Below are 20,223 nucleotides of genomic sequence, written 5' to 3' on the forward strand. Positions count from 1 at the left end.
ATACTTCAATAGGGCTGCACAGGGAGGAGCTACCTTACCACCATCCAGCCCATACTCCGCAGCCTATTGGTCAGTTTGGCAAAGAGAGATTTTGCCAAATGGCATTTGTGTCAGGACTCCAATCACATTTTGTGTGAACTATTCCTGGTGGTGTTTTGGTCAATAGTGTTCCTCCTCAGGAACATCTTAGTGTCATAGAGTTATACAGCACGGAAACAGGCCTTTCGGCTTAACTTGTCCATGCTGACCAAATTGCCTACTTGAGTAAGTCCCATTTCCCCATGTTTGGCCAATATCCCTCCAAACCTTTCCTATCCATGTACCTGTATAAATGTCTTTTAAACATTGTAATTATACCCGTCTCTACACCTTCCTCTGGCACCTTGTTCCATGTACCACCATCCTCTGTGTGAAAAAGTTGCCCCTCAGATCCTTTTCTTTCCCCTCTCACCTTAAACCTATGACCTCTCATTTTAGACTCCCCTCCCCTGGAAAAAAGACTATGACCATCAATGACCCTCATGGTTTTATGGCACAAGTGAAATGATGTAGAGGTCAGACCCAGGTTTCTCAATGTGGGGGAAAGATCATAGAAAATTGTATGATGCGCATGTAGACCATTTGGCCCATTGTGTCTTTGTGCCAACCAAAAAAGAGCTACCCACCTAATTCCCCCTTCCCATAGATCAGAGTTCTTCAAACACATCCCTAAGTGGTTTTTAAATGTGTTAAGGGCTTCTGCCTTCATTATCCTTTAAGGCAGTGAGTTACAAACCTTCATCAGCATCTGGCTGAAAAACAATTTCTCAGCTCCCCCCTAATTCTTCTACAATTACTAAGTGTGATGTTGCCAACTTTTCTCAGATAGGGTAAAGCTAGGTTTGAGGAGGACTCAAAAAATCTGCAAAGGAATATAGTTAGGTTAAGTGAGAGGGCAGGAAGATGTCAGATAGAGTATAAATTGGGATAATGTGAGGTCTTCACATTAGTAGGACGAATGGAAAAGCCGAATATTAGTTAAATAGTGTGAGATTACTAAAGTGAAAAACAAACTGTTGGAGGAACTCAGTGGGTCAGGCAGCATATCCCACCCCCACCTTGATTTCCATACCCCAACCCTCCACCCCCCAGTGCCCATTACCCAGCTTTCCTCTCTCCCACCTGGTTCTGTCTGCCGATCACCCACACACTCAAACTGGGTCTCAAATCCCCTTCCCCTATGGGTTCCATATGCCCATCATCTCCCATTATCTCTTGCCATTTATCACCTTCCTTATCACATTCCAGCATCTGCAGCCATTTGTTGTCTCCACTTACCACCTCCTATCTTTTGTCTCTTTCTCCCTTTCCTCCCCCCACTAGGTTCCATTTGCTTCCTGACCTGGTTCCATCTATCGCCTGCCAGCTCCAGTCTCCCCCTCCCCTTTTCCTCCTTATACTGTCCATTACACTCTCAGTCCTGATGCAGGGTCATAACCCGAAACATCGGCTATCTCTTTGTCTTCACAAATGCTGCCTGAGCCGCTGAGTTTCTCCAGCAGTCTTTATTTTGTTCCAGATTCCAGCATCTGCAGTGTCTTGTATCTCTGTGAGATTACTAAAATTAGCATTCAGGAAAATCTGAGTGTCTTTGTACAGGAAATACAGAAAATTAGCCAGCAGGTGCAACAGGTAGTTTTGGAAGCAAATAGAATGGTGGCTTTTATTCTAAGAAAGTTGGAGTATATAGATAGGCATAGGGCTTTTGTGAGTCCCAATCTGGAGAGCTGCCTACTGCTTTGGTCTCCATATTTAAAGAAGGATTTACTTAGAGGTAGTGCAGTAACTCCTCAATAGGTCGATTCTTTGGCTGATGAAGGATTTGACCTATGAGTGAAGACTGTGGAAATTGGGTCTAGATTCTCCATAGAGTTCTAATATTTTAAGGGGGCTTAACAGGGTAGATAATATAAGGTTGTTCTGCTTGGTGGGCTTAGAAAAAGAAAAAGCAGACATACTCTTGGGGTAAAGGGATGCCATTTAAGAGTCAGATGAGAAGGAATTTCTTCTCTCAGAGAGTGATAAAATCTTTGGAGTTCTCTACCCCAGACAGCTATGAAGACCAAATAATTAAGGCTTAAATTGATAGATTTTTGGATTATAAAGCAAACAAGGGTTATGGTGATCAGTCAGGTAAGTGTTGCCTCAACCATGATCTTATTGAACAGCGGAGCAAGCTGGAGGGTCCATATGGCCTATTCCTATTCTTATTTTGTCTATTTCTAAAAAAATTCCATCTGTATAGCCTCTTCAACATAAAGCAAATCATTGCCAACATGATTCACGGGAGCATCTTCAAACAAAATTTGAAGCCAAGCCACACAAGGAGCTATTAAGACAAATGGCCAAAAGCTTAGTCATGGAAACAGGTCTTAAGGAGTATTACAGAGGTGATGAGGGGTGAGATTTGTGGTGAGTTCCAAACTATAGGGTTTCGGCAGGGGAAATCATGATTGCCATTGGTAGAATTATTAAATTCATGGATGTTCAAGAGGCTAAAATTGGAGGAACACTAGGATGGAAAATATTGCAAAATTTCTGTGCACAAGCATTTCAGAATCAGAATCAGATTCAGATTTATTATCACTGACTTATATGTCGTGAAATTTGTTGTTTTGCGGCAACAGTACAGTGCAAAGACATAAAATTACTATAAATTACAAAAATAAATAAATAGTGCAAAAAAAAGGAATATTGAAGTAGTGTTCATGGGTTTCATGGACCATTCAGAAATCTGATGGTGGAGGGAAAGAAGCTGTTCGTAAATTGTTGAGTGTGGGTCTTCAGGCTCCTGTACCTTCTCCCTGATGGTAGTAATGAGAAGAGGGCATGTCCTGGATGATGAGGGTCCTTAGTGATGGATGTCACCTTCTTGAGGCACTGCCTCTTGAAGATGTCCTCAACGGTGGGGAGGGTTGTTCCCGTGTTGAAGCTGGCTGAGTCTATAACCCTTTGCAGCTTCTTGCGATCCTGTGCAGCTGTGATCCAGATCAGCTGTGATGCAACCAGTCAGAATGCCCTTCACCGTACATCTATAGAAATTTGTAAGAGTCTTTGATGACATACCAAATCTCCTCAAACTCCTAACAAAGTAGAACCACTGGCGTATCTTCTTTGTGATTGCATTTGGCATTATGGAATCGGGCTGTTTTGATTTTGATATCACAGATGTAACTTTTTATATTTTTTCTCACCATTTTTCTCTGTTGCAACTTCGGGGCAGATCTTGGCATTGACCAACTGCTCACAACTGCTGCATGTACTGTAAGACTCTGATAATCTGGCATCTTTGGGACTTTAGTAGTACCGGACCAGCAGATTTTCTGGACTATTGAATGTTATTCTTGTTAATACCCAACCACACTTGTTTTATCTGGAAACACAAGAGACTGCAGATGCTGGAATCTGGAGCAATAAACGAAAAGTTGGAGGAGCTCAGTGGGTCGGGCAGCATCTGTGGAGGGAAATGGACAATCAACATTTTGGTTCGAGATTCTTCATCTGGGCTGAAAGATAGAGGGGAGATAGCCAGTATAAAGAGGTGAGCAGAAGGGATGGAGCAAGGGCTGGCAAGTGAAAGGTGGATCCAGCTGAGGAGGGGTGACCTGCAGATGGAAGAGGGACGAGTGGAAGTAGCGACAGAAGCTGGGAGGTGACAAGTGGAGGCAACAAAGGGCTGCAGATGATGGATTCTGATAGGAAAGGAAGGTGGAGCATGGAAGCAAGTGAGGGAGGTGGGGAGGGCAGATGGGAACAGTGGGGTGAGGGGTCCCAGTGGGAGGAGTGTGTGGGTGACGGGCAAATGGAATGGGTGAAGGAGAGGAAAGAAACAGGGTGGGGGGGGTTGCTGGGGGCTGTGGTTGGTATTGGAGGAACTGGGTAGATCTGGAGGAGAGAGAAAAAGGCTGGGGGGGAGCAGTTTACCTGAAATTGGAGAATTCAATGTTCATGCCGTCTGATTGTAGACTACCCTAAGCGGAATATGAGGTGCTGTTCCTCTAGTTTGCATTTAGCCTCACTCTGGCAGTGGCAGTTTCATCAGTTATATTCACCTACTTAACTTTAACAGTTTGAACGTAGACAGGAAACCTTTGCAGAATTACATATTTACAATGGGAACACATCTGAACTGGCGGAACGTCTTTGCATATTTGAATACTGGTAGTTGGTCTGAGAGGTTCTGAGCACAAACTCCAGACACCCAAAATATACCTCTTTTGTTACAAAATGCTGGAGGAACTCAGCAGGTCAGGCAGCATCTATGGAGAGAAATAAACAGTCGACATTTCGGGTTAAGAACCTTCATCAGCACTCCCTCCATAGATGCTGCCTGACCTGCTGAGTTTCTCCAGCATTTTGTGTGTGTTGCTCCAGATTTCAGCATTTGCAGAATCTCTTGTGTCTCCTCTTTTGTTATAGTGTTGAGGGATAGCTCCCTGGGTATACAAACAGCCAGAATATTAAGTGACAAAATAGACATGCCCTGAACTGTGCATTAAGTGGCATGGATATGCCTTTAACAATGTGTTGATACAGAAGATGACAACTTATTTGCTTCCCTGATCTCATCATGAAGGTTTCAATGAGCGCCAGTTAATATGAACATTCATCTATTGTCTTCCCCTCCTGCACAGTTTCAATGAAACAGAATCAGAATGATTGGTTTCAATGGCCCAAAGTGTCAGTAGAAGTTGAATTATGAACATGTTTTATTTCTGAAGACTGGTTCTCATTTTAATTAATACTTGCTATATCCATTCAATTCTGTAACTCCAGAATAATCTTCAACAGTGGAGAAGACCTGAAGTTGATGTATGGTGGGGGAGGGGGCAAGAGGAAGACCAGTAGTTAGTGTTTGAGGAGTGGGGTAAGACCAGTAGTTGGTTTTGGAGCCTCCTTGTTCTGTTCTGTGCAAATCCATATTATCCCAGGAACGCTGGACAACAGATATCTCCTGGAAAGTGTGGTGCAACTTTTTCTGCAGTAGTGCAAAAGGAGCATTACATGGAAATCATGCCAAGGTTTCAATGGTGACTTATATCAGGAAGTATTTGGTCAAACCCCTCGAATAATGTGAACCAACTGGGAGATAATTGCTATCGTGTTTCACTCTAGATAAGGTGGCCTTTCAATTGCTGACAGAAATTAATGTTAGGCACCTACCTGTCTCAGAAGCAGTCTTTACAAACCACGAATAGGGCAGGCAGAATCAGAATGTCGACCAATGGTTTATAGACTTAGAGGTTGATATCTAGAAGAAGATCATCTCATTAAATTAATATAATGTCAGCAGTCTTCTATTTATGTCATACCAAATATTTTACTTAATATTCCTTGTCTTCAAAGCCAACAGTGCCAATTTGTCTCTCTCAGACGGCAATGAGGAGGCGTACAGGAGTGATAGATCAGCTGGTCTTGAGTGGTGTCACAACAACAACCTCACACTCAACATCAGCAAGACCAAGGAATTGATTGTGAACTTCAGGAAGGGGAAGTTGGGAGAACACACACCAGTCCTCATTGAGGGGTCAGCGGTGGAAAGGGTGAGCAGTTTCACGTTCCTGGCATCAACATCTCAGAGGATCTATCTTGAGCCCAACACATTGATGCAATCACGAAGAAGGCACGCCTGTGGCTCTACTTCATTAGGAGTTTGAGGAGATTTGGTATGTCACCAAAGGCTCTTGCAAATTTCTACAGAGGTAAGGTGGAGAGCATTCTGACTGGTTCCATCACTGCCCAGTATAGAGGCTCCAATGTGCAGGATTGAAAGAGGCTACAGAGGGTTGTAGACTCAGCCAGCTCCATCATGAGCACAACCCTCCCCGCCATCGAGGTTATCTTCAAGAGGCGGTGTCTCAAGAAGGTAGCATCCATCATTAAGGACCCTCAGCACCCAGGGCATGCCCTCTTCACGTTACTATCATCGGGGAGGAGGTACAGGAGCCTGAAGACCCACACTCAACGTTTCAGAAACAGCTTCTTCCCCTCCTCCATCAGATTTCTGAATGGTCAAAGAACCCATGAACACTACCTCGTTATTCCTCTTTTACACTATTTCTTTGTTTTTGTAGCCTATAGTAATTTTTATGTCTTTATGTCTTGCCGTAGAGCAACAAATTTCATCACATATGTCCGTGATAATAAACCTGATTCTGCTTCTCACTTATCATTAGGCTTTATCCAATGACATTAAATATAAGAAGGAACTATTCCCGATTTTTAACCTGACCAAAAGAAATACAGGAATTCACATATCCCTCGACTTTATTCACCCTCAGGCAACAGGAGTTATCTGGAACCACTGAATTCTCCAGGGAAGGAAAGAGCCATTCAGTCCAATGGCTCAGAGATGGGGTTTGTCTTGCAATCAACATAGATGAATGTGTTGTTCCTTATACTTAGTTGGTGAGGAAATATAAAATTATCCACTTCAGTGGAAGAGTAATGAAACAGATTTTTGTTTAAAGAGAGAGCATATTGTAGTAAATTTTGTTATTTAGATGGTTTTGGGGGGGGGTGGTGCTGGACTTAAGTCATGGAGAGGAAGTTACTAGTAAAACAAATGGTTTAATAATCTTATTTGCCGGGTTGAGTGTAAGAATAAAGAAGATACTGCATTTATCTGGAGAACTGTGTACAATTTTGGTCTCCTTACCTAAACCTGACACTCTAAAACCTTTCATAGCCTGCAATAATGGTTTATTAGGTTGATTCCTAGGATAAGATTGCTGTACAATGAGGATAAATTGAGAGATTTGACCTTTATTCTGTGGAAGTTAGTAGAATGAGAGTTGCTCTGAGTGAAATGTGTAAGATTCTGTTAGAGATTAGGAGGGGAGATGCTGAGAAGCTATTTCCTGAGGCTGGAGAGGCTAGAGTTAATGGTCAGAGTCTCAAGAAAAGGGCTTGGACATTTAGGAATGAAGTGAAGGGAAATTTCTTCACTCTTTGGAATTTTCTACCCCAGAGGATTGAGAATCCTCAGTTGTGGAATATATTCAAGAGAGACTGATGGATTTTTGGCACTAAGGGAATAAAGGGAGGTGGGGATTGGGCAGATAGTTGGACTTGAAGTACACGATCAGCCAGGATCACGTGGAGTGGTGGAGCAAAAACATGGAACATTGAGCCTATTCCTGATCCAGCTTCTTATGTTCTTGTCTTAAAGAGAAACATTTTCCTCCGTAGGGAGCACAGAGCATGGGGATATCACCTTAATCAGAGACAACCCATTAGGAGTGAGAACAAGAGCACTCTTGCACACAAAAGGAAATAAAATTCTCTCTCCCTTTTTGTTGGGCCAGGATTGATAGATTTTGGTTAAGTTAGGTTTTCAAGGGAGCAAATCTGAGTAAATGGAGTTAAAGTCCAGGTCAGCCACAGTCTAATGGTAGAATAAACTGAATGGCCAAATTGGGTTCCGGTGATGCCTCTGAGTTAAAGTAAATTGTTGACCAAGACTTTTTGCTAAATTATTGATAACATAATTAATAGAAATACAAAAGAGAAAGAAGAATATTCAATCAGATTTGTGATCAAATTCATAGATATCTTTTTGATCAAGCTCTCTTAAGTTATATGCATGTAGTAACTGCCCAGATGCAGCAGTAGTCATCTAACAGTGATTAGTCAAGGCTTTGAAGCTGTATCCATGGACTTCATTAGCATGGCTTGCCCACAAATGAATCAAGATTACCTTATTTACATACCTAGATCAGAACCACTTCTTCAGCTGCAGATGTTCCCAGAGATAATGGACCTGGTTTGTAAATGCCCGTTTCTATAGAAACCGGCCACTTGTAGGTAGAGGAAGTAATTCAAACCTCAATTTCAGGCTTGATGAACTAACAATAATTGGATGAATTAAATTTTATTCAATGAATTCAACATGATATTTTGGTAATAACTGTAGAATAATTTGTCAACTTGTTTAAACTGAGTTTATCTTCTGCAGCAGTGTAAAGAGTACGCTGTATGGCAGTGTAAAGAGTCCATGGTAAGATTATTTGTTATCCACAAGCTTCATTAAGCTGATGTTCTGTTTTAATGTTTTTGTCAGTAAAGGTGCACATGTAACAACACTAAATGGTATACAAATAATTAAGACTAAATGGTGTACACAATAACCAAGAATAAATGGTATATATTATAAGTAAGATTATACAGATAATGTACAAGATATACATCTGTACATTATACAGATAATGTACAATATACAAGAATAGATTGAATGCTGTTCAACACTGATATTGGATGATACATACAATAAGATAGAACAATCCATAAAAAATCTTTGACGTAAAAGGAAGCCATTCAGTCCATAGTGCCTGTACCGGTGAAGATAAAGCTGCACAATTTAATCCCTTCTTCCAATACTTGATTCATAGCTCTGCAGGTCACAACTCCTCTAGTATGTAGCCACGCACCTTTTAAATGTGATGAAGGTGTCTTCCTCTAGTGTCCACTCAGGCAGTGAGTTTCAGATCTCTGCCATCCTGTGGGTGAAAATTCTTTTTCCTTGTATCCCATATAATCCTTTTACCAATTTCCTTAAATCTATGCCTTCTGGTTTTCAACCCCTCAGCTGAGTGAAGTTGGCCCTCATAATTTTGCACACCTCATTTAAGTCTCCCCTCGCTTCTTTCTTTCCATTTCTGGTGAACGGTATATACTGTTAGCAAGAGGGAATGGTACATACATAATGCATAAATCAAGTGGTGCAGTAGATGGACATCTAACAGGCACTTGATATCCTACTATGTAACATATTTACTTGAAAAATAGAAGTATATTACAGGTATGGAAGTCACTTGAGTGTGTAATTGTATGTAATAAGGGAGAGAATGCAGATATCTTCCTGAACTCAAAGGGAATGCAGTGGGATCCTCCTCGAGTTATTGTTAGGGCTATTATCCTTCATGCTATTTATAATGACATATAGTTGTGGGCAGGGAGTACTGTTTGTAAATGGTACAAAACCTGTACCTTTAAAACTAAACCCTGTAAGTATATACACATAAATCCAATACAGACTTCAGGAGAAATGTACTCAACCAAGAAGTGGTGAGAAGGTGAAACTCTTCAGGGAGTGGTTAAAGCATCAGGCATGAGCCATTTAAGAAAGAGCTGGAGAAACTCAAGTGGGAGAAAGTAGAAGGGTTTGATGAAGAGAGGTGAGAGGTGGCATGTGTGGAGCATAACTAATGCTACTGACCAGTTTGGTTGAATGGCATATTGGTGGCTGTAAATTCCATGTCAACCTGAACTATAATATTTGAAGAGATAAGTATGGGATTAACACACACTATAGCAATTTGAGAGGTTAATGATTCACTAAGCAGCCTGAAGATTGTAATCATTCTTTGTTTATTGAATGCTTGGACCAATTGTAAGGGGAAAGGAAAATGATTCATTCAGTCAGTGACAACATTCATTAACTTCTGAAACCTGAGGTTACAAACAGACCAGGCCAATGAAAAATTCCATGATGAAGCATCATCCAGCCTTCAAAGTTCTCTCTCACTCTATTCCAATATGTTGCCTCATCTGCAGAGCATTCTCCAGCATGTTAATTTTCCTGCTTTTTTGGCTAACCTAGTGCAAAGTGACTATGACTGTGATGAGGTCTGGAATGGGGATGTCCTGGTGAAACCCAGCTGGTCATTGGGCAGTAGGTTATTGGTGAGTAAGTACCACTTGATCTTACGTGCTGAGGGACGCACTGAAACTGGGTGCAGCCAACGCAAGGGCTCAATAGGGAAGGACTACAATTTAGGGTTCTTCCGCCACTGGAGAGGGAGGGGCGGAGTCAGGCAAGGAAGCCCCTTAAGTATTGTAACTATGGGACTGGGTAGCCCCCAGGGAGCCACACGAGTGGCATCGGTGCTGTGTTTTTTATATAAAAAGGTAACACTAATGATTGATCTGTATAAGAATGTAAAGGTTTGCACTGTTTTATTATTGTATATAGTTTGTCTTTTATTATGAATAAAGTTTATTTTGGAATAAAAAAAGTACCCTATCAATGACACCTTGCGTCACTTCGCTGATGATTGAGAATAGAGTGATCGGGTGGTAATTAGCTGAATGGGCTTAACTCTGCTTTTTATGAACATACCTAGGTGATTTTCCACATTGTTAGGTGGATGCCAGTTGTAACTGTACTGGAACAGCTTGACTGGAGATGTGGTTATTTCTGGAGTGAGTGTGTTTTTTTCACTGTCCTTGCTGTCTTTAGTGCACTTGGTATCTCAAGATATGAATCAAATTGATTGAGGACTGGTGAGGGTGGGGATCTCAGGAGGAAGTGTAGACTCATTTGATACTTCTGGTTGAATGTGTTGCAAATGCTTCAGCCTTGAGCACTCAAACATGTGTACATCTCCAAATAGAGAGTCAGAGCAGGGGAATAAAAAGACAAAGTTAATTTTAAGATGGAGGGGTGCCATGGTCAATTATTAATAGTCTTAATGCAATCAAGAAGGGTGACCTAATTTCAGGAAACCAGAATATAGAAGTGGTTTGAGTAGAGATAACAAATAATAAAGGGAAGCAGTCACTCGTGGGGGTGGTGAACAGTCTTTTTAATAGTACTCCCACAGTAGGATGAAATAATGGAAGCTTTTCAGAATGACTTGATAAGAATTATGGTGGGATTTTAATCTACATACCGGACTGGAAAAATCAGATGGGAAAAGGGAGCCTAGATGAAGAATTCACAGAGCGCTTTCACTGTAGTTTCTTAGAACAGCACGTTCTGGAGCCAACCACTGTGTGAGCTATGTGAGACTTGGTATTGAGCAATGACACAGGCTTACATGATGATCACATTCTGAAGGCACTTCCAAGTAGCAGTGATCATAATATGACTGATTTTAGAAGAACAGGTACAAGACCAAATTTTAAACATAAGTACGAGCAACTATGAGGGGATGTAGGCAAAGTGAGCCGACAAATTAGATTAAGGGATCAGTCAGTCGAGATGCAGTGGTAGAGATTTAATGAGATGTCTCAGAATACACAGAATAGATACAATCCAATGCGGAATAAAAATCCCAAAGGGAGAACCCACCATGCATGGTTAATGAAAATAAGTTAAAGGTAGCATCAAACTTAAAGAAAAAGAAATATGTAATTACACAAAGACCGATAGGAGATCAGAAGATTGGACAAGAATGTAAAAAGCAGCAAAGAATGACTAAACAATGAACATAAAAATAGATAGTAAGAGTTTCCAGAAATACTTTAAGAAGAAACGAGTTGGCAAAATATGTATTAGTCCTGTAGAAAGTGACTCTGGAGAAATAATGGAAAACAATGGGTGACTGATGAATTAAACAGGTATTGTGCATCAGTCTTCACAGAAGTAGCTATGAATCAGGGAGTTGGAAGGAAGGGAGGAACTCAGGAAAGTAAAGGGAATCACCAGGGAAGTGTACTGAGCAAATTTCAAGAACCGTGGGCTGACCATTCTCTGGATCCTGATGGATTTCATCGTGGCATCTTAAAATTAGTGGTTAAAGGGATAGTTGATGAGTTAGTTTTAATTTTTCAAAATTCCCTAGATTCAGCGAAGCTTCCATTAGAGTTGAAAACAGCAAATATAACTTTTTTCTTCAAAAAAGAAAGGAGAGCTAAACCAGGAAACTAGCTTAATTTGTCATAGGGAAAATGTTAGAAGCTATTACTAAAGACATTATAGCAGGATACTTACAAAAAAAATCAAGGTATCAGGCAAAGTCAACATATTTTGTGAAAAGGAAGTCATGTTTGATGAATTTTTTGGAGTTGTTTGAAGAAGTAATAAAGGGGAGTTGTTCAATATTTAAATTTCCAGAAGACATTTGATAAGATGCCCCAAAAAAGGCCTCTGCAGAAGATAAAAGCTCATGCTGTAGATGGTAACATCTGGCATAGATAGAAAATTGGCTGGCTAACAGAAAACAGAGAGTGGGAATGAATGGTTCTTAATTTCATCAGTAAGGTGTAATGGGTGGTGATGGGTCTCAACTTTTTCCAATTTATATAAATTACTTGGATGAAATCACAAAGTTGCTAAATTTGTTTGTGACAAAAAGATAGGTAGGTAAGTCAGTGAAAGATTAAAAAAACTGCAGATGCTGGAAATCTAAAATAAAAACAGAAAATCCTGTAAATATTCAATAGGTCAGGCCACATCTGTGGGAAGAGAAACAGAGAATGTTTCAGATTGAAGACCCTTCATCAGAACTGGGAAGGAGATGAAAGAAACTTGTTGATCCCCAGGGAGGGTGGGGGCTGGGGTAAGTTTCTGATAAGATTAAAACGGGGGTGACCATAGGGATAAACTGTAAATAAGGTTATCTGGTCAATGAGTGAATAGGACAGTCAGAGAGTGAGAACATAGGACCTAGATAAAATAAGGCTGGAATTGCAAAATACAGAGCAGGAAGACATGTCTGGAAGTTCAGGCTGGACATGTCCTGTACTCCCAGAAGAAAAGAAACAAAAACAACAAAAAGGCCGAGCTGATATCACAGATGGACGACTGATACAAACAGAAATCAAGTTACCTGAAGTTGAAGAATTCAGTATTAAGTCCAGAAGGCTGCAAGGTGTCCAGATGGAAGAAGTGCTGTTCCTCACTGTAACAGTGCAGGAGGCCACAGACTAATCAGTCAGATTGGGAGTGGGATGGGGAATTAAAGTGGCTTGCAACTGGAAGCTCAGGGTCCGTCCCCACCCCACCCCAGTATGAATGCAGGTGCTTCACAAATAGATTACCCAATCTGCATTTGACTTCGCCAGTGTAGAGGAGACCACATTGTGAATACTGAATGCAGTTCACTAGGTTGGAAGAAGTGTGCAAGTGAATCAATGCTTCACCTGAAAAGACTGTTTGGGTCCCTGGATGATGGGCCAGGAAGCAGAGAAATGACAAGTGTTGTAAGACCTGTGATTGCAAGGGAAAATGTCATAAGAAGGGAGGGGGTGGTTTGTGGGAATGGAAGAGTGGACCTAGGATGGAAGAGAATGATTGCTGTGAAATGCTGAAAGGGGAGGAGGGAGGAACATGTGTCTGTTGGTAGAATCCCTTTGAAGATGGCAAAATCTGTTGAACATGGTGGTGAGGACCAGGGGATCTATCCTTATTCTCTCCTGGAGGAGACGAGGTGAGACCAAGAGGCATTGGAACTGGACGTGATGTGGTCAAGGGCTTTGATAACAATTGTATGGGGGAGTCTGTGGTTCAGGAGGAAGGAAAGTATTTCAGAGGCACCTGTATGGAAAGTCTTATCATCAGAGACAGAGAAACTGTGAGAATAGAACAGAGTCCTTACAGGAGGCAGTGAGAGACGGAGAGTAGTCGAGATAGCTGTGGGAATCAGTAGGCTTGTAATGGATGTTAGTAGTTCGCCCATCTCCTGAGATGGCGACAGAGAGATCCAAAAAAGGAAGCGAAGGGTCAGAGTCTGACCAAGTGAAGGTGAGGGCAAGGTGGAAATTGACAGAAAAGTAACAAAATTGTTGAGTTCTGCATGAGTACAGGAAGCAGCACCAAAGCAGTCATTGCTGTACCGGAAAAAGAGTTGAAAGAATGGGCCTGGGTGGGACTAGAACAAAGACTGTTCCGCATCTCCCACAACAAGACAGGTGTAGCTTGGGCCCATGCGAGTGGTCATATCTACATCTTTGATCTGGGGCAAGTGAGGAGGATGTGGGATGGAGGTGTAAAGGAATCCTACGTCCATGGTAAAGATAAGCCTGTTGTGACCAGGGAATTGGAAATAGTCAAATTGGTGGAGGACATCAGAGGTGTCACGAATATAAGTGGGAAGAGACTGGACCAGAGGAGAAAGGATAGCAGCAGGTAGGAAGAAATAAATTCAGTGGGGCAAGATCTGATGCCCTAATGCAGGGTCTTGACCCAAAACGTCGACCATCCCTTTGCTTCCACAGATGCTGCTTGACTTGCAGAGTTTTACCAGAAGTTTGTTTTTTGCTCCAGGTTCCAGCAACTGCAGTCCCTTGTGTCTCCTTGAAACAATGGGTCCGTCAGGGCAGACCTGCTTGCGGGTTCATGGCAGGAGATAAAAGTGGGCCGTGTGACACTGGGTGGAAGCTGTAGAGGGAAGATCTCCTGAGAAAATGAGGTCCATGATGGTCTGGGGTAACATGGCATCCTGCACTGTTACAGTGAGGCTCAATGCAAGCTTGAGGAGCAGTACCTCATCTTCTGTCTGGGCACGTTGCAGCTTTCTTGACTCAATACTGAATGCTACAATTTCAGGTAATTTGACTTCTGTCTGTATCAGTCATCCCCATCTGTGATATTGGTTTAACTTATTTTTTTTTTCTCTTTTATTTTACTCTGGGAGTGGAAGACATGCCCAGCCTGACCTGCTGGGCACGTCGTCCTGCTCTACATTTCACAACTCCTTGTATTTTTTTTGTCTATGCTCTAACTGCTCCCATTCGTGCATTGACTAGATAATCTTGTTTACAATTTATTCCCCCTAATCACTCCAATTTTACCCAATCAGAGATATCCCCTCAAATCCCACACTGCCTGCTGCTTAACAAGCTTTTTTTGTCTCCTTCCCCTTTCTGACGAAGGGTCTTTAACCTGAAACATTAACTCTGTTTCTCTTCCTACAGATACGACCTGACTTGCTGAGTATTACCATCACTTTCTGTTTTAGTTTGAGGTAGGTAGGTAAGTTGTGAAGATGTCACAAGAGGGATATAGAAAAGTATTTTGATAGATCAAGCGAGTGGGCAAAGATTTGTCAAAGGAGTACATGTTCTCCCCAGATTATGAGCACCCGACTTATGTACAACCCATACATACAGTCGAGTGTTTGGGAGACCAGTGGGAAGGATTTGCCAGCTACAATGGGGCTGCAGGCATCTTCTGCTGCCCAGGAACTAGTGACCTGTCCAGGTTATGAACAGTTCACAGGAACAGAACCCTGGGGTGGACCTGTATATGGGGGAAATGTTGAACTTGTTTATTTGGCAGGAAAATAAAAAGGAAGCATGTTATCTAAGTGGTGAGAGAATGCAAAGCTCTGAGATGGGTCTTCAGTGCAAAAGGCAAAAATGTGAATGAAAATCAGTAAATAGGAAAGCTAGTGGAATGGTATTGTTCATTGTGAGGTGAATTCAATACAAATGTAGGGAAGTTATGCTTCTATATATAGAGTATTGGTTTAACCATATGCTATTATGTTATGGAACCACATCAGGAGTGTACAATATTGGTCTCCTTATTTAAGGAAGGGTATTAACATATTGGAAGCAGTTTCTAAACTTCTACCTGGAATAGGCTTTTTTTTCTTATGAAGAAAGGTCCCCCATTTAAGACAGAGATGAAGTTTTACTCTCTCAGAAGGTTGAGAGTCTTTGGAACTCTCTTCCTCAAAGGACACTGGAAGCAGAGACTTTGAAGGTTTATAAGGCAGAAGTAGCTAGATCCTTGATAAGCCAGGGGGTTGCTAATGAAACAGGTGCTGATTGCATCTTAGTCTAATTTCTTTCATACTGTGGACTTCGTCAAAGTTTGGAAACAGTGTCTCTTTTATTATTGGCGGAGACTTGTGGTATTAGGGGGAGGTCATGTCTAACTAATCTGATTGAATATTTTGAGGAGTTAAAAGGAAGGTTGATAAGGCAAGCCAATTTGATTGAGTCTGCAAGGACTTTATCATGGCTCTTGAGAAGATCTCACATGGCATATGGGATCTAAGAAAGAGAGGCAAATTGGAACCAAAATAGGATCAGTGGCAGGATCCAAATGGTAATGATTGATGGGTGTTTTTGTGTCAGGAAGGCTGTTACTAGTGGGATTCCACAATGATCAACATTTGGTCCCTGACTTTTGTTTGTACATTTTAATGATTTACACTTAAATGTTGGGGATTATCTAAGTTTACAGATGAAACAAAAACTGTGTGGTTGGTGGTAAGGAGAACTTTGGACTGCAGACAGATATAAATAGTACTGTCAGGTGAGCAGCAAATGGGACCTAATCTAGAGAAGTGGGAGGCAATGCATTTGAGGAGGGCAAAGAAGACAAAAGGAATTCACAATAAATGGGGGCATAATGAGAAATGCGGAGGTACTGAGGGACCTTGAGTGTATGTCAACAAATCATTAAATGTGGCAGTACAGGTGGTTAAGTTGGTTAAAAGATAAATGGGATATTTTCCTATATTACTTGGCACAGAATGTAAGAGCAGGATGGTTATGCTAGAATTGTTAGGCCCTATCTGTCACGATGTCACACGAAGAGCGAGATCGCGGAGAACCCAAATGCGGAATACCCGAACGAGACTGAAGCCAGGATGCTTCCTTGGTACCAAACGCAGAACAGCAAACAGAAGGAATCTTGCCTCGAGACTCTGAGATGGAGTCCCGACACAGAAACAGGGTTTCCTAGGAGAAACCGTGAAGCCAGGACTGTTCTAGAGTTAACGGCTCAAAGCAGCTGGGAGACAAAGTATACCCAGAGATAGACCAATAATCTGGCAACCAGTGTTTGTGAAACCAGGGTTCTTATACTAGTCTCCTGATGGAACTCAGGTGTGTGTCATTAGGCAAATAGTAGTGCATGGAAACCATGTGCTGCACGACAAGGCACCATCAATGGGGATAAGGGGCAGAATCGAGAACCAGCACTCAGAACCATGACAATATCTTGAGCATTCTGCATAATTCTGGTTACCACATTACAGGAAAGATGTCATTTTACTGGAAAGGGTGCAGATAAGGTTTACAAGGTTGTTGTGTGGACTAGGAAAATATAGCTTTGAGGAGAGATTGGGTAGGATGCTATAATTTCCTTGGAATGGAGGGGAGACATAATTGAAATATATAAACTTATGAGGGGGCTACATAGATAGGAAATGTTTCCCCTAGCTTTAAACCCACAGGGCAAAATGTAGTTGGTAAAAAGATGAGAGGGGAGATGAAGTATAAAAAAAACACTCAGACTTTGGTAGAGGTCTGGAACTCACTGTCTGAAAATATGATAGGTCAAAGTCAAAGTCCAGTTTATTGTTATAGGCACAAGTACATGTATGCACAGGTGCAATGAAAAACTTACTTGCAGCAGCATCACATTCTGATAAAGGCAGAACCCACATTTAAAAGATGCCTGTTATGTGTACTGCAAGAGCTGTGACCTGCAGAGGTAAGGAGCAGGGACATGATGTGTCAAATGGCCTCCTTCTGTGTGATGAACCTTGAATGATTCTATGATATTTTTTCAAGGGGAGTGAAGAGAAATTTCCAGCTTTATTGTGTGAAAGATTGAAATATTCCAATGGCTTTGCATACAATTAACTCAGAGCTCCAATGACTGAAGTTAACCAACAATTCACTTACATCAGTTTTTTAAACCTCTGTCATTGCAGTTTATTAATATTAATGTTCAGTTCTGCAGCTGTTATTTGCAGGGCTAGTGCAGGGGACTCTGGTAGTTTTGAATGGGGATTTTAAGGGTGAGTGATGACCCCTGGAAAATGGGTTTAATTTTGCAGAAGTTTAAGCACATCAGTTTTTGAAGAGAATTAATTACTTCCAGATAGAGTGTCTCTCACTTTAAGGGGGACCCAAACCAAGGAAAATACTATTGGTATTGCTGTTGGTTTATTATTGTCACTTGTACCAAAGTACAGTGAAAAACTTGTCTTGTATACCGTTCGTACAGATCAATTCATTACACAGTGCAGATACATTGAGTTAGTACAGAGTGCATTGAGGTAGTACAGGGTAAAAACAATAACACAATACAGAGTAAAGTGTCACAGCTACAGGGAAGTGCATTGTAGGTAGGCAATAAGGTGCAAGGTCAAACAAGGTAGATTGTGAGGTCAGGAGTCCATCTCATTGTATAAGGGAACAGTTCAATAGTCTTATCACCATGGGATAGTAGCTGTCCTTGAGCCTGGTGGTATGTGCCCTCAGGCTCCTGTACCTTCTGCCTGATGGGAGAGGGGAGAAGTGAGAATGACCTGGGTGGGTGGGGTCTTTGACTATGCTGGCTGCTTCACCAAGGCAGCGAGAGATATAGACAGAGTCCATGGAGGGGAGGCTGGTTTCTGTGATGCGCTGGGCTGTGTCCACAACTCTCTGCAGTTTCTCGTGATCCTGGGCAGAACAATTGCCATACCAGCGCCTCTACTTCCTCAGGAGGCTAAGGAAATTTGGCATGTCCCCTTTGACACTCACCAATTTTTATCGATGCACCATAGAAAGCATCCTATCTGGATGCATCACAGCTATCCCACAGTTCTGGTTTTGTTATGTAACTTTTGTTTTGTCAACAGCAGTTTGCATTAATCTGTTAACATAATGAAGGTCCCTGTGCACAGAGTCATAAGGCCTGAGACAGGAGCGTGTAGATTAGGAGTGGTAATCCAAAACTCAGTGCTTTGAGAGGGTGAAGGAGGTTCGGACAACAGGATTGAAGTATCTGAGGCTGATGAGACAGAAGATGGGGAGGCCACACCAACAAGATGAAAGATATAGCAGTGCAGGATATTTTAGGGACAGAGTGGGCTAAGGCTATTTGTGGACAATGACAAACTATTGAGTGTAATCTGTTGAGAATTGGGAACCGATGTACTGTAGGCATAAGAAAGTATGGGTGAACGTGACTGTGAACATAAGGTGGAGCTAATGCAACACACAAAAAGTGCTGGAGGAGCTCAGCAGGTCAGGCAGCATCATGGAGGGAAATAAACAGTCGACGTTTCGGGCCGAGACCCTTCATCAGGACTGGGAAGAAAGAGGGGCAGAAGCCAGAATAAGAAGGTGGGGGGGGGGGGGGAGGGGGAGGAGCACACGCAGGCAGAATATGGGTGAGTTCAGATGATAGGCGAGTCCAGGTGAGAGGGGGAAGGTAGGTGGGTGGGGGGGGGGGGGAGATGTAATCAGCTGAGAGGTGATAGGTAGAAGAGGCAAAGGCTGAGAAGAAGGAGAGGGCAGTGGACCATGGAATAAAGGATGGGGGAGGGGAAGAGAGGAGACAGGAAGGTCATCAAGGTGAGGGAAGGGAGCCACAGGAATAAGGGAGGACAAAGGAGTGTGGGGAAGAAAAAGAAGTGGTGGGGTTACCGGAAGTTAGAGAAATCGATGTTGAGGCCATCGGGTTGGAGACTCCCAAGGCGGGATATGAGATGTTGTTCCTCCAACCTGCATCTGGCCTCAACGTGGCAATAGAGGAGACCGTGGATAGACATGTCAGTATGGGAGTGGGATGTGGCATTGAAGTGGCTGGCCACCGGGAGATCCTGGCTGTCGTGGCGGACGGAGCGAAGGTGCTCGACGAAGCGGTCACCCAATCTATGTCGAGTTTCACCTATGTAGAGGAGGCTGCACCGGGAGCACTGGATGCAATAACTAACACCCTCAGACTTACAGGTGAAGTGCTGCCTTGATGACCTGCCCATCTCCTCTCCTCCCCTCCTCCGTCCTTTATTCCATGATCCACTGCCCTCTCCATAGATGCTGCCTGACCTGCTGAGTTCCTCCAGCACTTCTTCTGTATTGCTCCAGATTCCAGCATCTGCAGAATTTTTTGTGTCCCCATGGAGCAGATGAATGGTTCAGGAGAGAAGGCCAGTTAGACAAGCATTCAAGGCCGTCTTGAAGTGCCAAAAGGCCATGTGAAGATTTGGATGGTGGAAGGACTGAGGTAGGGTGATATTGGGCAGTGTGGTGGAGTTGTGGTGGAAATAAGTAGCCTCAGTGGTAGATAGAATGTGGAGGTTAGTGCACAGCTATAAATGGTCGGGTGTGCCTGCCAATCACCCACAAACTCCTCCCACTGATTCCCCTCTCCACCTTCCCCTCCTATCAGATTCCATCATTTTCAGCCCTTTCACCTATCATCTCCCAGCTTCTGACATTATTCCACTCTCCCCCCTCCCTCATCTGTCTATCGCCCCACTCACCTGGATCCACCTATCACCTGTCAGCTCTTGCTTCACCCCTTCCTTCCACCTTTTTATACTGGCTATGTCCCTCATTCTTTCAGTCCAGATGAAGGGTCCCAACCCAAAATGCTGACTGTCCATTTCCCTCCATCAATGCTGCCTGACCTGCTGAGTTCCTCCAGCAGCTTGTGTGTTGCTCCAGATTCCAGCATCTCCAGTCCCGTGTCTCTCTATGGTCTAGTTTTATCTGGGGATGTTG

Source organism: Pristis pectinata, chromosome 7 (assembly GCF_009764475.1).
Source record: "Pristis pectinata isolate sPriPec2 chromosome 7, sPriPec2.1.pri, whole genome shotgun sequence".
Taxonomy (NCBI): Eukaryota; Metazoa; Chordata; class Chondrichthyes; order Rhinopristiformes; family Pristidae; genus Pristis; species Pristis pectinata.